This window comes from Palaemon carinicauda, chromosome 23 (genome assembly GCF_036898095.1).
Source record: "Palaemon carinicauda isolate YSFRI2023 chromosome 23, ASM3689809v2, whole genome shotgun sequence".
Taxonomy (NCBI): Eukaryota; Metazoa; Arthropoda; class Malacostraca; order Decapoda; family Palaemonidae; genus Palaemon; species Palaemon carinicauda.
The window spans coordinates 68,255,337-68,277,836 of record NC_090747.1 but is presented as its reverse complement, the minus strand read 5'-3'; the positions used below and the strand labels follow the sequence as shown (position 1 = coordinate 68,277,836).

The 22,500-nt window shown below is 33.1% G+C and overlaps 1 protein-coding gene across 2 annotated transcripts in view; it reads right to left on the bottom strand.

Moving 5' to 3' along the window:
* LOC137617154 (hepatocyte nuclear factor 3-beta-like) overlaps positions 1–18,125 on the bottom strand; it is a 50,715-nt gene extending 32,590 nt beyond the window's left edge. The window contains exon 1 of one of the 2 annotated variants that reach the window (XR_011039579.1): positions 17,810–18,125. The gene's annotated coding sequence lies outside the window, so the exon portion shown is untranslated. The remainder of the gene's footprint in view (positions 1–17,809) is intronic. The other variant, XR_011039580.1, reaches the window with a different exon arrangement.
* Positions 18,126–22,500: the final 4,375 nt, after the last annotated feature.

Here is a 22,500-nt window from a genome sequence, read left to right as displayed (position 1 = left end):
GGGGAGCTACTCAAATCTGCACCATTTGTGTAGACTTAACAGTTTCTCCTTTACTTAAACCAGATGGTTCCGTGACTCACTGTCCAATGGAAAAGGGAACCCTTTTTGGCTTATATATTTGACAGTCAACAGAGTTATGAGAAACTCAATCTTCCTTATTCTCTTTTTTTTCTGAGGCTAAACCAACTGGGCCTTGGTGCTTATGGAGGTGTAGACTCGAAAGGTTTTTTTTTTTTTTCAGAGACAGCTGATTTCTTAGTTCCTAAGTTGTCTAATATTTTCCTCAAGTTAACAAGATTATTGGAGAATTGGTAATAATATTCCATTGGTTATATGTGCTTTTGGTACCTCTAGCCAAGCAGATTATCCCCCCATTTCTTCCATTATATGCAGTTTGACTATAGCAAAGACCTTGAAGCATGTGATGCCCTTTTTATAATTTCTAATGCTATAGAGAAATACCATGATTGTCACCAGGAAGTTCGTATGATTGGCCTTGATTTTAGCGTTATCCTGAGGCCTTTGTTTTCAAAATTAGACAGATGGGAGTGGGTGGATCTTTCCTTAACATCATTATTGAATTTATAAGCAATAGATTACAGAGAGTAGTTGTTGATGGACACCATAGTAACTATAGGAATGTAATATTTGGTGATCCTCAGGGTAGTGTTCTCGGCTCATTAATTTTTATATGCAGATGATACTACTTTCTTTGCATCAGTTCCACCTGAATATAATCTGGTTGCTAAATCTGTTAATAGAATCTAGCTAAAATTAGTGCATGATGCATATAAAGGGACACTAAGCTGAACCTAAACGAAACTCAAGGTATGATTGTAAGTGGATCGAGGAAATTGGCTATTCAACATCCAAATTGGCCTGCTTTCCTAGTTGCGGTTCTTTGGCTTGCAGCATTCTTTCTTTGCAACTAGGATTGTATCTCTGATAGTAACAATGTATATGTGTGTGTATATACACACACACACACACACACACACACATATATATATATATATATATATATATATATATATATATATATATATATATATATATGTATATATATATATATATATATATATATATATATATATATATATATATATATATATATATGTGTGTGTGTGTGTGTGTGTGTGTGTGTGTGTGTGTGCTTTACAGAGAAAACGTGTAAAAGGTGATTTCATGAAATCACTAAAATATTTAGTGAATATAAGTAATCATTGTGAGCGTGAGTTTATTCAATCAGTGAAAATTCCAGTGATTACATGAAATCACTGGAATATGAGGAGACCTTTTAAACAGCTTCACTGTTTGTATTTCAGTGAAAGTGTGTAATTATTTTTTCTTCAAAATTAGGACTTTTTTTATTTTTGAAATGGTCTTGTGATGTCAGGAAATCAATTCAGATTTTTAAAATTATGTATCATCATAGAAAAATAAGAATCCTTAATGTGTATAATGTATAGCAGTTGTTGACATAAAAAAAGAAACTATTTTAATATTTATTTCTAAAATTGGCACTTACAGAATTATTCAGATATATTTTATAGATAATTATTAATATCACGGTAAATGTAATCATCTTTTGATATCTTGTAATTCAGCGCATTAGCGTCTTATAGAATCAGTTTATGTATGTATCTCAGGCTTGTTTGTCATTGATCCTCAAATTTTATTATTTCCTGGAATCAAATACTAAATATATTTTGTACCTCAAGACTAATTATTATTATTAGTAGTAGTAGCTAAGCTACATCCCTAGTTAGAAAAGCAAGATGCTATATGCCCAAGGGCTCTAACAGGAAAAAATAGCCCAATGAGGAAAGGAAATAAGGAAATAGATAAACGATATAAGAAGTAATGAAAAATTAGAATGAAATGTTTTAAAAACATTAACAACATCAAAACAGATATTTCATATATAAACTATAAAAGTACTTATGTAAGCCTGTCCAACATAAAACATTTGCTGCGAGTTTGAACTTTTGAAGTTCTACTGATTCAACTACCTGATTAGGAAGATCATTCCACATTTTGATCACAGCTGGTACAAAACTTCTAGAGTACTGTATAGTATTGAGCCTCATGATGGAGAGGGCCTTCTGCTGAATTATTTTGAGTAGTTAATTAAGTCTAAAACTTGCTCCGAGTTAGTTGAGTAGCTAAATAGCCAATCGTAATTACCCCAAGAATCTTCTGTTTTCTATGTGAATCGAGTTTGCTGAGTAGTTGAATAGCCAGTAACCAGTGGAATCTATTCTCTTCCTATTCTTTGAATTTACTGAGTAACTAAATAGCCAATATATACCACCGGAGTCTACTACCTTCCCTGTGCTTCAAGTTTACCGAGCAACTAAACAGCCAGTCATTAAAACCGCAGACAGCTCTTTTTCTTGTGATCCAATTTTGTTTAGTAGCTAAACAATAAATTGTAATAACCGCTAAAGTCTGCTTCTTTCCCCTTTGCTCTGAGTTTACTGAGTAACTGAATACCAGAGTCAACTGTGTTCCCTGTGATCCAGTTATCTGAGTTGTTAATAGCCAATCGTAAAAACCACCGGAGTCTAATTTCTTCCATGTTCTTTGAATTTACTGAATAAATAGCCAATCGTATTAGCCATCAGCGTCTACTTTTTACCCCTGTGCTCTGAATTTACTGAATAACTAAATAGCCAATCGTAATAACCATCGGAGTCTAGTATCTTCCATGTTCTTCGAGTTTACTGATGAAGTAAATAACCATTTGTAATAACTATAGTAGTCTATTGTTTTCCCTGTTATTCAAGTTTACTGGGTTGCTAAATAACCATTCGTAATAGCCACCAGAGTCAACTGTTTTCCCTGTAATCCAACTTTGTTGAGTAGCTCAATAGCCAATCGTAAAAAACATCCGGACTCTATTGTCTTCCCCATACTTCGAGTTTGCTGAGTAAATTAATAGCAAATTGTAATAACCACCGGAGGCTATTTTGTACCTGTGTCTCGAATATGCTGAGTAGCTAGATACCCAGTCGCAATATCCACCCGAGTCTGTGGTCTTCCCTGTTCTTTGATTCTCTTGAGTAGCTAAGTAGATCAAGGCGTTGTCATTCACCATATTTTGACCCATGAATTTGCATCTTGTGCATATGTTATCATAGACATGCAATCCATGAGTCGGAATTCTCTCAAATTTCTGCATTGACACCAACAAGAGTAGCCTAAGTAGCGTATCAAGTACTACTTTAGAGATTCTTCTCTTCAGAGCACCATCTACCTTATAGACATAATTGTAGTGAATTCAGAGCTGAAATTATTTTGGAGCTAAAATCCATATGGCAAAATCTAGGTAGTATCCATGGAAAGCCAGACCACTCACAAAGCAAGGGATCCTTAGGACGTGGCTATGATGACATCAAGGATTCGCTTGTTGCCTGGATGGGAGGCAACGACTCTAAATTCATAGAGGTCCAGCTTACAAGCTGGTATTAATCAGGCACCACACACCTGGTAGTTTGGCTGTGATGTTAAAGTTGGATTGACTTCTTCCACTATTCTTATAGATGTGCTTGCTCACATGCAAACTGAAGAAGACTCCATTAATAGATTATGGTGATTGAACATTAAATATCCTTTTTGTATTAACGTGTTTTTTCTCATTTTGTATGGGGTAAGCATGGTTGCCTTCTTTGGAAGCCCTTTGCTTTGGCGTAGAGACCGTGGCCCCATTCGGATGCCCAGCCTGTCTTCGCTTGGACCCCAGTAGCGTATGTTCATGTGCTGTACCAGCCACCAGCGTCCTTCCTCGTAGCAGCGAGGAGTCTTGACGCGGTTAAGTCGACAGCTCGAGATGTGTGAGGGGTCTGTTATGTTTTTAAATGTCGGAGTGGGTTTTGTGTGTGTGTGTGTGTATTAGTCTGTAACAAACCTATCCGTTGATTACATACATAATCCTGAGGTGACTACACGGATAGCAAAGTGTCCGCCTCTCTGACTGGTTGGCTGTGGATTTGAACCCGGACCACAGACTTGTTGCCCTAACCGACTTAGCCATCAAGGCTTTAGAACATTAAATATCTTATTTACTAAAAGTACATTTTATACCGATGATATAAATCATATAATTTTATCATAATCGGTTGACATCGTAAAGGGATTTCATGTAATCACTGATCCACATTTTCAGTGATTACATGAAATTGCTGGAATTTTTAGCGATTACACGCAATTACTAACAGTCACAGTGATTACACGTAGGCCTATTCACTGAAAAATTTAGTGATTTAATGAAATTACTAATTACACATTTTCGCTTTAGCATATATATATATATATATATATATATATATATATATATATATATATATATATATATATATATATATATATATATATATATATATATATATAGTATTTGTGTATGTTTCAACAGACGCCTTTTCCCTCTTAACGTGGATGGCAATGAAAGGTGCTACTTCCAAATGTTCATAGAGAATTCATGTGGGCTTTCCCCCCAGCCTTGCTACAATGGACTATCAGACACATACATTTCCCCTTCGTAGGAATTGGCTCCAGAAGGCGATACCTTTCCAATTTCTTAATATGAATTCACAGGGTGAAGAGTCGTTAGACCAACTTCCGACGAAAGTATATTCAGGAATGTTCTCATCCATTTCACTCCCGCCCTACCATAGTTGACCAACATACCGAGAGGTATAGAACTCAATGCGTGTGTAGAAAGATTTTCAGTTGAATATAATGACATATAAATAAAAGATATCATGTATATAAGTCAATATATTAATTGATACATAGTTTTTTAAAGCTTGTAAATGGACGTGCCTGTGATTATTATCTTTTTTATCATTATTATCATTACAACACTTTCGCTCGTGTAATCATATCTTACCTTTTGTTATTATTGTTATTATTATTATTATTATTATTATTATTATTATTATTATTATTATTATTATTATTATTATTATTATAAGAGTAGGCCGTGTTAATGTAGGCAATAGGCTACTTCAACGCAGGTGGTATTAAATTGCCTTTTATTTTCTTCCTTTCAATATGCAGAGACTTATGGCGTTGTAAATGGTAACGCCTATGTGGAAAATAGTGGCTATTTCCTCAATAGAAATGATTTCATGAAAATTAAATAAATTCAAGGAAAATTGGAGGAGAAAAGAATTCCGAAGCCTGTCATTATAGTGAAAGCACAATGATTCAGGTATATGGCTGGATTACCTCAACGGATTTACCATCATAATGTTGAGCGGTGTAATAAACTAATTGAACCTAATGCCAAGTAATGATTCTGGTCACGGCGTTCATAGTCAGAGACAAAATGAAGTTGATATGGTCAACGACCTGTTAGTCATTTTGCACTTGGGTCACATTACATAAAAAGATATTACTAAATGATAAGGAAACTGACAAGCTATCAAGCGATATATTTCATGAAATAATTCCTACAAAACGAACACTTACAAAATGGCAGGCAACATGCTTATATTACAGTCAATATATCCCAAGAAATATAAAATAGAAATTGAAAAACAGAAATTGATAAATTAACAAGCGACATATTGCATTCAGTAAATCCTCATTAAAATATGAGGACAGACACATTAACAAGCACCATATTACATTCAATAAATCCCAAGCACCATGAACTAAATCTTAGAAAAATAGAATTTACATATTAGCAAGCACCATGTTATTATTAAATTCAATAAGTCCTAGATAACATAAAATTAATGCTAGAAAAATCAACAGAAATTTTCAAGTGTTATATCACATTATCAAATCCCGAATAACGAACACTATATCCTTCAAACGAACGCTTTAAAACTGCTGATCGTTATAATGCATCCAAGAAATCCTAAAGAAAACAAAATAATCCCAACGGAACAAACACGGAAAAATTGTTGTGTCAGTATACTCTCAACAAATTCTTACCAACAAATAATAAATCTTACAAAGCCAATAAGGGTAAATGCCAAGTGTCATGATGAATTAAAAGATTCGAAATGATAACAACAACAACAACAAAAACAACAACAACAAATGCAGTCGTATTTTAGTCCACTCCAGGCAAAGGAGTCAGACATTTTCTTAGTCATGTGTGGAGATTGACTAGTTTTCATCACCACAATGGCCAGTGCAGATTAGTGACGGTGAGAGATTTTCGTCTGATCGCTCACAGCAAACAGACCTATTATAGGTGACCCTGACCAGTACAGCTTTACTGATTATGGCGATACGCAAACCCTTTCACCACGTTAAGGTATCCCCACCTAGGAAGGGAAATGATAACATATGGTGCCTAAAACGTTGAAAGGAACAATGGTAAATTACTAAGCGTGCCATTATACTCAATGAAATCTAAATAACTAACTTTAAATCGTTTAATCAAATACTGATCAATTACGGAGGGTCATAATAAATAAATGAAAAATCCAAAAACCCTAACTATCAATCTTACACAAGGAACAGTGATAAATCGCCAAACTTCACCATCCGAGTACATTCGTATCTTTCTATCTACCCACGGATACATTTTTTTGGTTCTTTCCGATAAGATTGTCTTTATCTTTTTTATTTAATTTTGCTTTCTCTGAAACGTCCTTTTATCTCTGTTATCTCGTGTGATGTAATGTCGCAACATGGTGCTAGGCAAAATATTTTGTTCTTATCGCATGGCTTTATAATAAGCGAAGTTTTTAGAAATTCACATCATGATAGTACTTTCAGTATTTAATGCACAGGAAAAAAAATATAGTTACTTGTCAACACAGTAAAGTTTTAATCTTGTTTCGGATTCGATAAATGTTACACGTTATCAGTTTTTGTCAATGATATCCCCCTGGAGCTGGAGCTATAGACAATGCTGGCATATACCCTTGAGCCAATTTGAAGGATGGTGTGTGGTTAGCAATTTATTATCTTAAGATCAATAAGATTCTGTATGTTAGGAAATGCATGCTGCGGATATCATCTTCAATGGAGAGAAGGAACATTAGAATTTTCATTTAGAATAAGGTCAAATTTATATGAGAATATTTTGAAATTGCATTTGTTTGCAGCCTGTATGACAAGAAAGTCACAATGACTAGGGTTGGTATTAGTGAAGTTATCCTTTCACCATGATTATTATTTTTATTATTATTATTATCATCATTGTTATCATTATTAGTGTATTCAGCTCTACACAGCACTAATTGAATTAAAAGCCATAAATGTGATCTTACTCTCTCTGACGCGCGTGCGTGCTCGAACTACTCATGCATGCACGCACACTCACACACTAGCATATGCATATACGCACCACTCCCCCAATAAGATTAACCGACCATAAACACATGAAGCAAAGTACATCAAACTTTTGCATCAAACAATTCCAGTTCAACAGACTCTTTAAGGCAAATAATCATATTTGAAGTCATGACAACATCTGACTTTGCACAAAATTAGCCTTTCCAAGAGTCTTTTGTACCCTATGCTGCTCGGATATATCACTGGAAGACTTGGTTTATCAGAGGTATATATTTTTTCTTTATCTTCATAAGCTGGTAGCTATTTATGTGTCGAAGAAAGAAAATGACGAAAATACATGAATATATAAGAATATAAAAATTTATACTATTTGTTCACAAGTTAACCAACAAACAAATAGTAAAGAACATTGTAAAAACTTTGCTGTTCAACAATCCTCTACAGCTTTGCAAAGGAATTTTGAAATGATTTTATATATCTATAAATCTAGCAAACACTTCAATGTGAAAGAATTCAGCTATTTAGCAGCCAAAAAGTCCCCTTTACATGATTATGAGATAATAATTTAAATTTCTACCATTTAAGCAAACAATCGAAGAATACTAACAAGTTAAACATTCAACAATTAAATAATTAAATACGCTATGACCAATCGGAGATATAATGAATGTCATGAACATTTATCGGTGTCATTTTCACATTTTTCATAGCAAAAGGATTCAACCTTGAAATTACTTGGTCCAAAAACTCCATTCATAGAACTATGACAAAGCAAAGAGCATTCGATACTTTGTCTACACGAAGGAAATATAAGCTTCAAAGAGATCTGGCTTACATGTAGCAATTGTCTCTGATTTCTAGAAAATTCCCGGCTGGCATAAGGTAGGACTGATATACACAACTAGCAATCTGGTCTTCTACAGGATCGTTCTATAGCCGATGTTATTTTCAATCTCCTCCACGTCATTTATCCAGAATTTTCAAGATCTTTTTCCCTGTTTTCATAGTAATAAAACTATGATAATTAGCATACTTATATATGTAAAGAAGACAATTATTGTCTATTCTTGGCAACTGCCCCCTTTAGTAGTAAGAGGATTGGGCTCAACGTGACCTCCCCATTTACCTACAATTTTATAAGTAATATTAAGATTTTCATTTTATCAAATTCCTTAAAGGAATGTCTTTTGTTCCTCCTTGTTGCTATGGTGATCTTTCTTGTTGAGAGAATAAGCATCTTATCATTAACTGGCATGTCGTTATAAATGACTATCTTATCATGAACTTATCTTCAGTTTTTTTGCGATGGATATCATTTACCTATCTTTTTGGCGTTGGCGAAAATAAAGGAACAGAAAGATCATTTAACCCCTTCAAATCATAATAATTATAGAGATAAATAAATATGAAAATATATACTTTATTGTTTCGTTAGGTATCTGTAGCATTTTTGGTGAGAATCAGGTAGTTTTCATATATACATATATATATATATATATATATATATATATATATATACATATATATATATGTATATATATATATATATATATATATATATATATATATATATATATATATATATATATATATATATATATATATATATATATATATATATATATATATATATATATATATATATATTTATTTATATATATATATATATATATATATATATATATATTATTATTATTATTATTATTATTATCATCATTATTATTATTAATATTATTACTTGCTAAGCTACAACCCTAGTTGGAAAAGCAGGATGCTATAAGCCCAGTGGCCCCAACAGGGAAAATAGCCCAGTGAGGAAAGGAAACAAGGAAAAATAAAATATTTTAAGAACAGTATCATTATTGAAATAAATATTTCCTGTATAGACTATAAAAACTTAAACAAAATAAGGGGAAGAGAAATTAGATAGAAAAGCGTGCCCGAGTGTACCCTCAAGCAAGAAAACTCTAACCCAAGGGACAGTGTAAGACCATGGTACAGAGGCTATAGCACTACCCAAGACTAGAGAACACTGGTTTGATTTTGGAGTGTCCTTCTCCTAGAAGGGCTGTTTACCATAGCTAAAGAGTCCCTTCTACCCTTACTAAGAGGAAAGTGGCCACTGAACAACTACAGTGCAGTAGTTAACCCCTTGGGTGAAGAAGAATTGTTTAGTAATCTCATTGTTGTCAGGTGTATGAGGACAGAAGAGAATCTGTAAAGAACAGGCCAGACTATTCAGTGTATGTGTAGGCAAAAGGAAAGTGAACCGTAACCAGAGAGAAGGATTCAATGTAGTACTGTCTGGCCAGTCAAAGGACCCCATAACTCTCTAGTGGTAGTATCTCAATGGGTGGCTGGTGCCCTGGCCAACCTACTACCTATATATATACAGTATATGTATATATATATATATATATATATATATATATATATATATATATATATATATATATATACAGTGTATAAATATATGTATACAGTCAGCCCTTGTTTAATGCGAGTTCTTCCTTTGTGATATCAGTTTCAAATGAAACAGAACAACGCAAGACTTATTGAATAAAAATTCTCATACTCGCGTAAAAAATTCAAACTGCCCAATGATTTCAAACAGCACACACTCCTTTGAATTGTTATAATTCTTGCCACTCCCTTCTGTCTGTGAAGCTCGTTCCAGCTCCAACGTCTGACTCACCCTCAGTCTTCTCCCAGCGACCTCGTGTGTATCACGCCAGACTTTGCCAAGCATGCTCCTGCTACTTCTCAAAGGACAGCCAAAGGGCAGCGGAAGGTCATGAACCTTGAAGTAAAGGTGAAAGTGCTTTATAAGTGTAAACAAGGGATGAAATACTCTGCCATTGGGAGACTTTCGGTGTTAACGAGAGTACTGTGAGGTACATAGAGAAGAATCGAGCTGCAGTTGCTTTTAGTGCCCCTCGCAGTGCTAAGATTGCTTCAAGGGTGAGAGAAAAGGGCATGATGAAGATAGAGAATGCCTTTTCATATGAATTGAACACCAGCATCACAAGGACATTGCCTTAGACTAGCTTGCCATCCGTTAGAAGGCTAAGTATCTCCACCACTTTTTCCCGGACGATGATCCCCAGTCATCCACCAGACAAAATGCCACAAACCCACATATGCCTTTTCGAGCCAGAAAAGGCTGGTTTGTCAAGTTTAAAAGGCGTTTTAGGTGAAACTATGTGAATATTTTTAGGGCATCAGCCTCTGCGGACCATGAGGCAGTGGCAAGTATCCCAGATGAACTTCAGAAGGTCATCGTGGGGAAGGGGTACACCCTATAGCAAGTCTGGAACATGGATGAAACTGATATGGTTATGGACATTTTATATTTAAAATTCTTATGTTCTGTATTTATGTAGTTAATTTGTTAAAATCTCATTTCATATTAGCTTAAAATTTGCCTTAACGTTGATACACATGTTTGCATAGATATTTTGGCCAAGTTTGAATTATATTTTGGTAAACTTCAGTTACTGTATACTGTACAGTAATTAGTTTACGATATTATATAATTCTTTGCATTTTGAGTCAGCGTGAATGTTTAAATCTTGTTTAGTTTTCCTAACATAGATGCATGCGTCTGCCATAGGTGTGTTAAGTGCAGTTGTACGTACGATCTATAATTTGGCCAATTTCAATTATTTTTTGCTACTTTGGTTACTGTAGTGTACAATATTTGGTTTATTATTTAAATCTTTGAATTTTGAGTGTGCGAGAATGTTCAAATCTTGTTTAATTTCCCTAAAATAGAGAATCGTGTCTGCCATAGGTACATTCAGTACGGTTGTATGAACTATCTATAATTTGGCCATTTTGAGTTATATTTTGGTATCTTCAGTTACTGTTCTGTATAGTATTTGGTTTATTATTTAAATCTTTGCATTTTGAGTGCGTGAATATTTAAACTTTGTTTTAATTTCCTTAACGTAAAGACATCTGTCTGCCGTTGATGCATACAGTAAATACACTTGTGCAATTCTTTAGTTTTGCCAATTTGAATAACAGGTGCAGTATTTGATTTAATTTATTTTTAATTTTCTCACAGGCTTGTTTTAGAAGAAGATGCCTCAAAAGACGTTCATTGCCAGGGAGGAACGTCATGTGCTCGCTTTTAAAGCAGCAAAAGACTGGTAGGCTAATGGTGCTAAATCTTTTCCCTTTTGCTTACTACGTAAATCTGAAATATTGTACAAGTACTGCAAAATTAACTATATTTTTATTTATACTGTGTGACTAATTTAGTATAATTGCAATATACTTTTATATTATTTATCCTGTATTGCTGTAATTCTAATGTGCACCTTTCCTTCTTCTCCAGGTGTACGTTGATTATGTGCGGTAACGCAGCCGGCCATATTATTAAACACGACTTTATTTATAAGTCGCCAAGGCCATGTGCCCTTCAAAGTCTCAATTTGAATTTCCTGCCTGTGCATTGGATGTACTATAAGAAGGCATGGACGAGAAAGGAGCTCTTCCATAATTAGTTCCAGTAATGTTTCTGGCCAGAAGTCAAGGACTACCTCAAGAAGAAAAGCCTGGAGTTTAAGGTCCTTCTCTCCTTGGACAATGCTCCCGTGCATCCATCTAACGTTCAAGTGGTGTTCTTTCCTCCTAACTCCACTGCCCTCATCCACTCTATGGACCAGGGGATAATAAAGAACTTCAAGGCCCACTTAACCCAACGTGTAATGGCGCTACTAGAAGATGCCACCGACAATGACCCTGACCTCAACGAGATGGACTACTGGAAGAAATTCATGATAGCAGACTGTCTGTCTGTTGTCAAGGAATCCTTACATGAAGTCACACTATAGACCGTGAATGCCTGCTGGAAACGTTCGTGGCTAAGGGTGTGTTAAGGACCTTGGCGGCTTCAGTCCTGACGAAGCCTTCCAGCAGACTGTCAGGAAGATAGTAACTTTGGTGAAGGTAGTCAAAGTCCAAGGCTTCAGTGAAGATGCTTAAGACAAAATTTTGGAGTTGCCAGATGCCCATGTCTGGGAGATAGCCGAGGAGGACCTGGCAAAGTTTGTCCGGTCAACGGAGTGAGCGAATGAGGAAGAGGAGGAGGAGGCAGATGAAGCAGACAAGGAGGAGGAAGACATCACCCTCGAGAAATTGCGGAGTTGTCAAGGATACTGAAGGACTTGAAACAGAGGGCATACAGTATGCATCATTCCTTGGTGCAGTCTCTGAAGTTCATGCATGCAATGGATGAGGGTTTCTCTGGTTACAAGAGCATTTTGGATGAGATAAAAAAGGAGACAAAGCAGCTTCTCAAAGCCATGTTTTTCCCCCATCGCCAGAAACAGCCTCCGCCAGCCCCCTGAGCACCAACCATCATGACTTCTTCCTCCAACAGCAGAATCTCATGCCCCTGACACCCCTCCCCCAGCAACACCTCCTCCGGCAACCCCTTCTCCAGAATCCATGATGGAGCTGAGTGATGAAGATGGCATAGATGATCCGCCTCCCCTTGCAGAGTGGTAATATATTTTTCCACAAATACCTACATTTTTAATTAAGCTAAACTTTTAAGAAAGAAATTAAGATGTAGATAAACTTCTAAATAAAAATTTACAGTATCTAAATCAACTTAAAGATTAAATTAAGATGTAAATAAACTTTTAAGTAATTTATTTAGATTATGATGTTGAGTAAACTTTAAATTACAGTAATGATTTATGTTGCATTTTTTATCACTTGTAGAGTACTCTAACTTACTTTATTAATTGAAATTGTATTTTTATTGCTGTACTGTACTCTTCTAATCCATTTTAAATCTCCATATCTTTACAGTAGTGATGACTCATCCACTTAGATGTGTTGTGCCGTCCAGCTACGTCCCTTCATCATTCATTTCATCCATTGTTAACTGCACGGCATATCCTCCATCCACATCACCCACACTGTACCTTATATTTTGAACAGTATTACTGTTTTGTTCGTAAAACGTAGTTTTTTTTTTCTAACAAAAGTATGATACAGAATGTGAAGTAAGGAACACGTCCATTCATACCGTACCATAAGGAACTTTTGCTTTTTTATTTATTTTCTTCACCTGTACAGTACACTATTACTAATGATTATATTTTTCCACAGATATTGTCCATATTCATCAAATACCGGGTTACTGTAGATGTCGGATTCCCTGCAGAATTGGGTAAGAGATGACGTAGGAAGAGTTGCAACATGCTTCAATTTTGCTGCGCAGAACTTCGTACGATAATGGTGAGTGGTGGTTGTATGAAATACTCTATGTACTGTTCTGTACACTTAGTATAATCTTAAATTGTACATTAATTTACAATACACTTTCTATAGAACAGTACCGCACTGTATTACACTACAGTACTGTACAAATTGTTTGCACAGTTGTTAGATTTTGCTGTTTTTCCTGTTTTTTTTTTTTTTTTTTTTTTTTTTTAAAGTATGATGCAGAATGTGGGGTACAGAACAAGTCCATACCTACTGTATACTGTACCATACCCTTGTATTTTCAGTTTATTTTCTACACCTGTACACGATTATTAATTATTATATTTTTTCTACAGATACTGTACATACGTAATCCATCAAATAACGGGTTTCTGTAGACATTGTGTAGATGTTGGATTACCTACAGTAACAGTAACTCATATTGTGTAAGAGATACTCTTCAAGAATTTCATGAACATTGCTGCATAGAACTTCGTAAAAGTGGTTAGTGGTCGTTGTATAAAATATATTTCAACACTTACAATACATGTAAATTACTTATTGTTAATCAATCTTAAATTTTCAAATGTATGTTGTATATAGAACAGTAAAAATTATTGCTAAATTAAAATATACAGTTTTTTTTATTAACTACATTCAGTATTATATTTATTTATGTTTCTATATTAAATGTTACATACGTGTATATACCTGTAGACTATGTGTGCGGTGAATTATCAAATGTACACAGTAGAGTCGTCTGAACAATAGTCCACCTGTACTCTAAGTGTTTTCTGTTGTTGTTCAGACGATGATGACTGTTGGCTTTAATCAACAATCATCATCTTCTGAACAAAAACAACAAACACTTACAGTACAGGTGGACTATTACTGTACAGTAATATACAGCACACTACAATATCAGCAAGTTTTATTGTAAAAACAGTATTACTCTACTAGATAGAAACAACAGTGTCCTGTTATAGTGTCCAGTAAATGTATGATGACTTCACCATCGTTGCTAAGTGGTAGGTTTGTAACTTGGCATTTGATGGTGAAGATGGGTTGATTTCAGTTCTAAGTACAAAAAACCTGAATTCGACAAGTATATGTACAGAAGAATTGTCATTGACTTTTATCTTTCTTCGTGGCTGGGGCTGTGATCCCGAGTCGTTAAGAGAATTCAGACTTTAATGTATTAAAATATATGGCTTATTTGAATATATATATATATATATATATATATATATACATAAAATCTATAGATACATACAAATATACATAAATTATAAACACAAACACACACGCAAATATATAAGCAGTGAGCTCCAGTTCAATTCATTTTCATGCTAACACTGTATACTCCACTGAAACAAAGCCTTATCACCCCAGTGAGCTTTGCGGGGTTGTCAGAACGTGGTCATCATATTCGATATCACTCATAATTCCAATCTTATTTAAATAAGTAACAAAATTTGATGGGGCAAATAAAAGTGCATGGGACCTGCAACCTTACGAATAAAGATTTGTTGAGTTATCAAAGCACTGAACTCTAATGACACCACCCCCTATATATATATATATATATATATACTGTGTATACAGTATATATATATATATATATATATAAATACATACACATATATATATACATAAAATGTGTGTGTATATATATATATATATATATATATATAGGCTATATATACTTATTAACATCCTCAGACGTTATTAGCCCACTGCAGAACAAAGGTTTCAGCCATGTCCATCCACTTGCTCCTGTTTATTGTCTTTCTATACCAGTCCACACTCACTAACTTTCTTAGTTCGTCAATCCATCGTATTTATCTGATGCTGATATGAAAACTGATGTGGAGAAATTTTTCAATGCATTTCCTAAAGGCTTCCATCACAGTTGTGTGTTTGCAGCTTTTGCCAAGGTCAGATCATATGTCACTCCACCCCAACGGGCAATTTTGTTGTGTGATGAAGGGCTTCCTGATAAATTTCTAAATGTTAATGTAGCCCTTAAAATATATCTTAGTGTGGTGGTTACTAAATGTTATGGAGAAAGGTCTTTTAGCATATTGGCACTTAAAAAAAATTCATCGCAATGCATCAATGACTGATGGAAGGTTAAGTGCTTTATGTTTGTTAAATGTAGAAAGTAGGTTTATAACAAAAAGTTACATCTTAACTATCTAGTCAAAGAATTTACTTAGAGAAGGTTTAGAAGGAGGGAATATATGTAGTCACTGTAAAAGAAAAAACAGTAAATTTAACAAATTGAATAAATATATACACCATAATAATCCATAAATTTTCTTGATCACAAATCCTCATTTTAATTTCTCACATAATATAAACTGATTAATGTGGCCAAAGTTATTTTTAGTCTATGAAATTGTAAGAATTGAAATAAAAACTCTATTCAGAACCTTACATTACCCATTTCATCGTTTAAGAAATTATTTAAACTTTCCTCTTTATATATAATTCAATATCATTATAAGAAGGGGAGCCTCTTTAAATTAAGTGACCCGGGCAACCCAATTTTTAAACCCGGCCCTATAATATAGAGGATATCTTAACAATATGCAAGAATAAAAAGGAGGACATATAATAAAAATGACTGATAATAGTTGGACATTAGGAATAACAGAATGGGCCCCTAGAGATTGCAAAAGAAGCAGGGGTAGTAAGAGAAGACGATGGATTGACGAACTAAGAATGTTTATGGGTGTGGACTGTCAAAGAAAGACTATAAACAAACGCAAGTGGAAGGACATGTCTGAGGCTTTTGTTCTGCAGTGGACTAGTAGCGGCTGATAATGGCGATTGTGATGATGATGTTGATGATGATGATGTTTTACACACATACACACACACACACACACACACATATATATATATATATATATAGATATATAAATATATATATATATGTATTTATATATATATATATTGTATACATATATATATATATATATATATTGTATACATATATATATATATATATATTGCGTCAATAGGCGTAGGATGAGATAATGATATATATATATATATATATATACATATATATATATATATATATATGTATATATATATATATATATATATACAGTATATATATACTGTATATGCGTGTATGTGTACATGAGGTAAAACTTCTCTCATAATAATAAGACCAATAGAGATAAAAAAAATGTGATAATCATGCCAAGAAAGTAAGGACATTTCTATTAATTCTCACAGGATTATAAAGCAAATGATAATATGTTCTGTTTCAATCTTTGCTCTTCCACTATACTTATTTCCCTCTCTTTAGATGTCAGGATGCCAGAAAACCTAAAATCAATCAGTCAATCATCCTTTTTTTTATCTTTTTTCATTAATTTTACACAGTTGTGAGATGGGATCTCTCATTTCTGAATTGTACTTTTCTTCAGTAGAGTGCATAACATCAACTGTTACCTAATTTTATGCCGTATATTTATTTTCACTACATTTTATATACTATTGCATTTTATATTTATTTTATATTACTCAGAGATTTTTCCAAATTGAAAATAAGTTTTAATTTCTATTCAAACTTTTAAACTCACAACCAGTGTAATCTTATACTATATCCTCGTTTTTCTATTGTGTTGTATTTTATTTCTATTTTTATATTACCTAGAAACTCGTTTTAAAGATTGTTTCTTCCTAAATATGTTCCAGTATTATACTGTATCTTATTTCAAGTTTACTGTAAATCTAGTCGGTATGTTTTATGAGCACAAGATGTACAACTTTCTTGATAATAAACCATTAATTATTATTATTATTATTATTATCATTATTATTATTATTATTATTATTGTTATTATTATTATTATTATTATTATTGTTATTATTATTATTATTATTATTATTATTATTATTATTATTATTATTATTATTATTATTATTCTGATGTCGATTTCAAGGTATGTGCTACCTGCTGACCTCCAGTATGTAATTTCCAAACACTTCCACAATGGCAGCGGGTGTAGCCTTCTGTACCACTGACACAATCTAGTTCAGAAGAAAAAATCTTTGTTATTTGCTAACACTCTCTCGTTTAGTCTAACAATTTGCCTACCAATAGGTTTGGTGTATACTTTACAACCTGGAAACTACCTTACAGGTGTTATTTACCAGAGGTCCTGGGTCAGTGAGTCACGGCTAGAAGACTTTCCTGCAGAGCTGATGTGCTTACTTTATGATTAAAATTAATTTCGGGTCTGTGTCTTCCTAAGCGTTTTGGGCATCCAAGTGATTTGGGTTCAATGTCTGTCCTTACCTTTGCTCACCTTTCCTTTAGTTGATCCTGTTCGATTTGTTCCTATCTTAGTAGATATTATAATTGGCACCACCGAGAATAAAGATGATATGCGATGGCATATTTTTTTATAAAAACATAATTTGTACTTATAACATTATCAGAAGGTTGGCATAGCGAGCTAGTTAATGAATCTTTTCAATGAATTTTCTTTACTATTTAGGTGCTATATTCAGACTTGTGTTAAATTGAGCACCACTGAAACATCTTGAAGGGGCAACGGAAGTAATGACACGCTGGCACAGGCGCTTGTAGAGAAGATCACCGCCACAGCACTTCCACCACAGACGCTAGGAAGAAACTGGTGTTGCTTCTTGTGTTATCTCTGGAAGTATTTGTTATCGCGTTCCTTAGAAGTGCAGAGATAAAATAACGCTGTTAAAATCTTCTGTCTGTTTAATCTATTATATGCCTACAGGTAATCAAAATATATAATGATTGTGAATAATAATCTCCCCTATATGGTAAAGATCAAGTGTTTGGCATTATATATATATAATATATATATATATATATATATATAGAGTATATATATGAATATATATATATATATATATATATGTATATATATATATGTGTGTGTATATATATATATATATATATAATGTATACATATATATATATATGTATACATATATATACATATATATATATATATGTGTGTGTGTGTGTGTGTGTGTAATTTTCTGGCAAGTTTACGGGACAGAGGGAATAGTCGGTACACTGCGAAGGAATACTCCGAGAGATAAGCTCGGAATCCACAGTCTCCCACAAATTGCCGAACCAGCGAGTTGTAGTTAGGACAAAAGCTGACTCTGTGTGTGTTCGTGTGCTTATCTATCTAAATATTTATGCGTCATATTTTATGGCTCGGATACACTGGTAATAATAATAATAATAATAATAATAATGATAATAATAATAATAATAATAATAATAATAATGATAATAATAATAATAATAATAATAATAATAATAATAATAATAATAATGATATTAATGATAATAATAATAATAATGCAAAACTGAGATGAGTGAAATATGAACCAGAATCAAAATATTTTTACTTGAAATTCAATAACAAGCTACAAAACCTAAATATAGACCTTACATAAACTTATTGAGCTGGCCTCAATTTTTTCACAACTATAAAATTTTGTCCATGTGGCAGTGAACTAGGCCCAGCCAGGACAGCCACTCTGCCCCCTACAGTTGCACCATGAAATGTAGAGAAAATGGTTGGTCAGCTAGATGAAAGAAAGGAAAGAGAATTGATGGTTGAGTAAAAGGTTGAAAAATGGTTGCAGCCCCTAGGGCCGAAGGGACACCACGAGGACACACTTTAGTAGTGCCTACAGTTCATCACGTGAGAAGCACTGGCGACGCTATCTTCATTTCTAGAGGACTTTAATACTCGCAATGAATTGTATGGGAGAAATATCATAACAGGGAGTTCTTGCTAAATGATTCACCTGACTTATCTCCTCTGTGGTCTTGAATAAACCTTTTCTATCTTTCATCTTTCACGTAACTCTGATCTTATTTCTTTTTGTGTCATTTGTAATTTACGATTACATATAAAATTCCTGTGCTTTATCAGCGGAGCCTTGTAGTCTTTAAACTTAGTAAGGTGAAAAAGGAGAAATATGTCTGATGTGAACTCTGGATTACCCTATCAACAGAAATTCCCAGAGCTTTACTTACCTTCCTGTTATATATGGCTTACGTACTATACCATGCAGATATAAAACTCCTCTAAATTGACATTGAAATGCCATGATATCAATTCCTCACTCATGAAAATTAAAACTTTCCACTCTATCGCTCCTGAGCAATGTACGGCTTCAGGCTGGGTATCTACATTTAAAGCAACTGACTGTCGTAATGAAATTACATGGGTTTGTTAACAAACATCTGCTGCTGATAGGGGTGTTTGAAACCAATCAAAAGAAATTCATTTATCAAAACTTTATATAACTGTTTACCTTTAGACTGTTGTGGTATTATTATTATTATTATTATTATTATTATTATTATTATTATTGTTGTTGTTGTTGGTGGTGGTGGTGGTGGTGGTGGTGGTGGTGGTGGTGGTGGTGTTATTAGACTATTTTTAAACCATATCTGGAAAAAAATAATTTTACAAGCACAAATTGTATGTTATTAATCTAAATTTGTGCACACCCCCGCTAGGCACACGCACACAAACACACTCACTCACACACACACACGCACATATATATATATATATATATGTGTGTGTGTGTGTGTGTGTATATATATATATATGTGTGTGTGTGTGTGTGTGTCTGGATACAAATAAATACATACATACTCATAACATGTATATGTATGTAAATATATACATATATATTCAAATGTTTCTATCATGAGTTTAGGAAGAGATATATGATAAAGTATGAATAAAAAACTCAAATAATTGAACCGCGAATGCTAAGAAAAAATACTTTAGCCATTTTCTGCATAGCGTACTTAACATCTCAGGAAATCTTATTTTCTCAAATAACCCCAAGGAAACAAAAGACTTCATTAATCATAGAATCCGGATATATATATATATATATATATACATATATATATAAATATATATATACATATATATGTATATATATATATATATATATATATATTATTATTATTATTATTATTATTATTATTATTATTATTATTATTACAAGCTAAGCTGTAACCCTTGTTGGAAAAACAAGATGCTATAAGCCTAGGGCTCAAGCAGGGAAAAATAGCCAAATGAGGAAAGGAAACAAGGAAATAAATAAACTACAAAAGAAATACTAAACAATGGAAATAAAATATCTGAAGAACGGTAACAACAGGAAATTAGATCTTCTATATAATTATAAACTATATAAAACTTGAAAAAACAAGCAAAAGAGAAATAAGATAGAACACAGCGCCCAAGTGTGCCCTCAAGCAAGAGAACTCTAATCCAAAACAGTGGGAGGCCATGGTACAGAGGCTATGGCACTACCCAAGACAAGAGAACAATGGTTTGATTTAGGGGTGTCCTTCTGCATATATACATATATATATATATATATATGTGTGTGTATAAATATATATATATGTATATATATATACTGTATACAGCATATATATATATATATATATATGTATGTATATATACTGTATACAGCATATATATATATATATATATATAGTATATATATAGTATATTTATATTTATATATACATATATATATATATATATGTAGTACATATATATATATATATATATGTATATCTGTTTGGAAGTATATGTATATGTGGTTGTGTTTGTGTGTGTATATATAAACACAGATATATATATATATATATATATGTGTGTGTGTGTGTGTGTGTGTGTATAAATGTATGTATATGTATATGTGTGTGTGTTTGTGCGTGTGTGTATATATAAAAACAGATATATATATATATATATATATATGCTGTATATATATATGTATATATGTTTATATGTATACATATATATTGCCTATATATGCAAAATCACTTACCTACACTCACATATATTTGTACATGTACAAACGTATATAAATGAGTAGGCCTATATATATATATATATATACTGTGTATATATATGTATATATATATATATATATATACATATATACATATATATACAGTATATACATATATATATATATATATATGTATATACTGTGTATATATATATATATATATATATTCTTACAAATCTGGTCTAGTGTGGAGTAAATATCGTAGTTTATTGATAATTTTATCTGTATTTCATTTATTGTTTTCAATTGTGCATTGAAGAGATAATACCCCGCCCGTAATTGTGTAAATTACGTAAGACTCTCATCGTGAATTTCATTGTATTCTTTATTCAAGTTAGTATATGTGAATTTACGTAATTTTTCAGAATTAACTTTTCATTTCACGTATGTTTTCTTCGACGTCTTAAATAATCTATTTGAGAATGTTGTTGGATTCGTGCGAGATATGAACAAGGGCTTAGGTAATGTTCTTTTATATCTTATGATGTATTGCATCATGTTTGGGAGAGAATATTCAGAACATGTGCTTTGGAAAATTCTCTACCATGTGCTTTTGAAACGTCGCGAAGGCCCTGCGAGAGAATGTTACCTTTTTTTTATTTCGAGGACAAAACTTGGGCGAAGCTACCTGGGAGAGTCTTCTCATGGATGCGTTGGTGCGCATCTAAGAGTTACCTGTATATATATATATATATATATATAATCTTCCTGCCGAGAGGCATATCTAAGCGTATGACTACTTTGTCTCTCCCCATCCTTTGAGTAGGGTGATTAGGACTATTCATAACATGGTGAGAGGGGTACTCCAAATGGTACACTCGGACATCAAAATGTCTCACAAATTGTCAAAACACCCGTGATCTACCTAGGAAAGGAACGGGCGTGAGTAAGGTTTAATATGTGTGTGTGTGCGTGCATATCTACATAATTATTTAGCAGTCATTGTTATTATCTATATATTAATACGATGGCGTGTGTGTTATTTATTTTGTGTGACCCGCTTTAAAGAAAACGGAAATAATTTCATGGTATACTCTTACAAAATCACGCTTTAAAGAAAACGGAAATAATTTCATTGTATACTCTTAC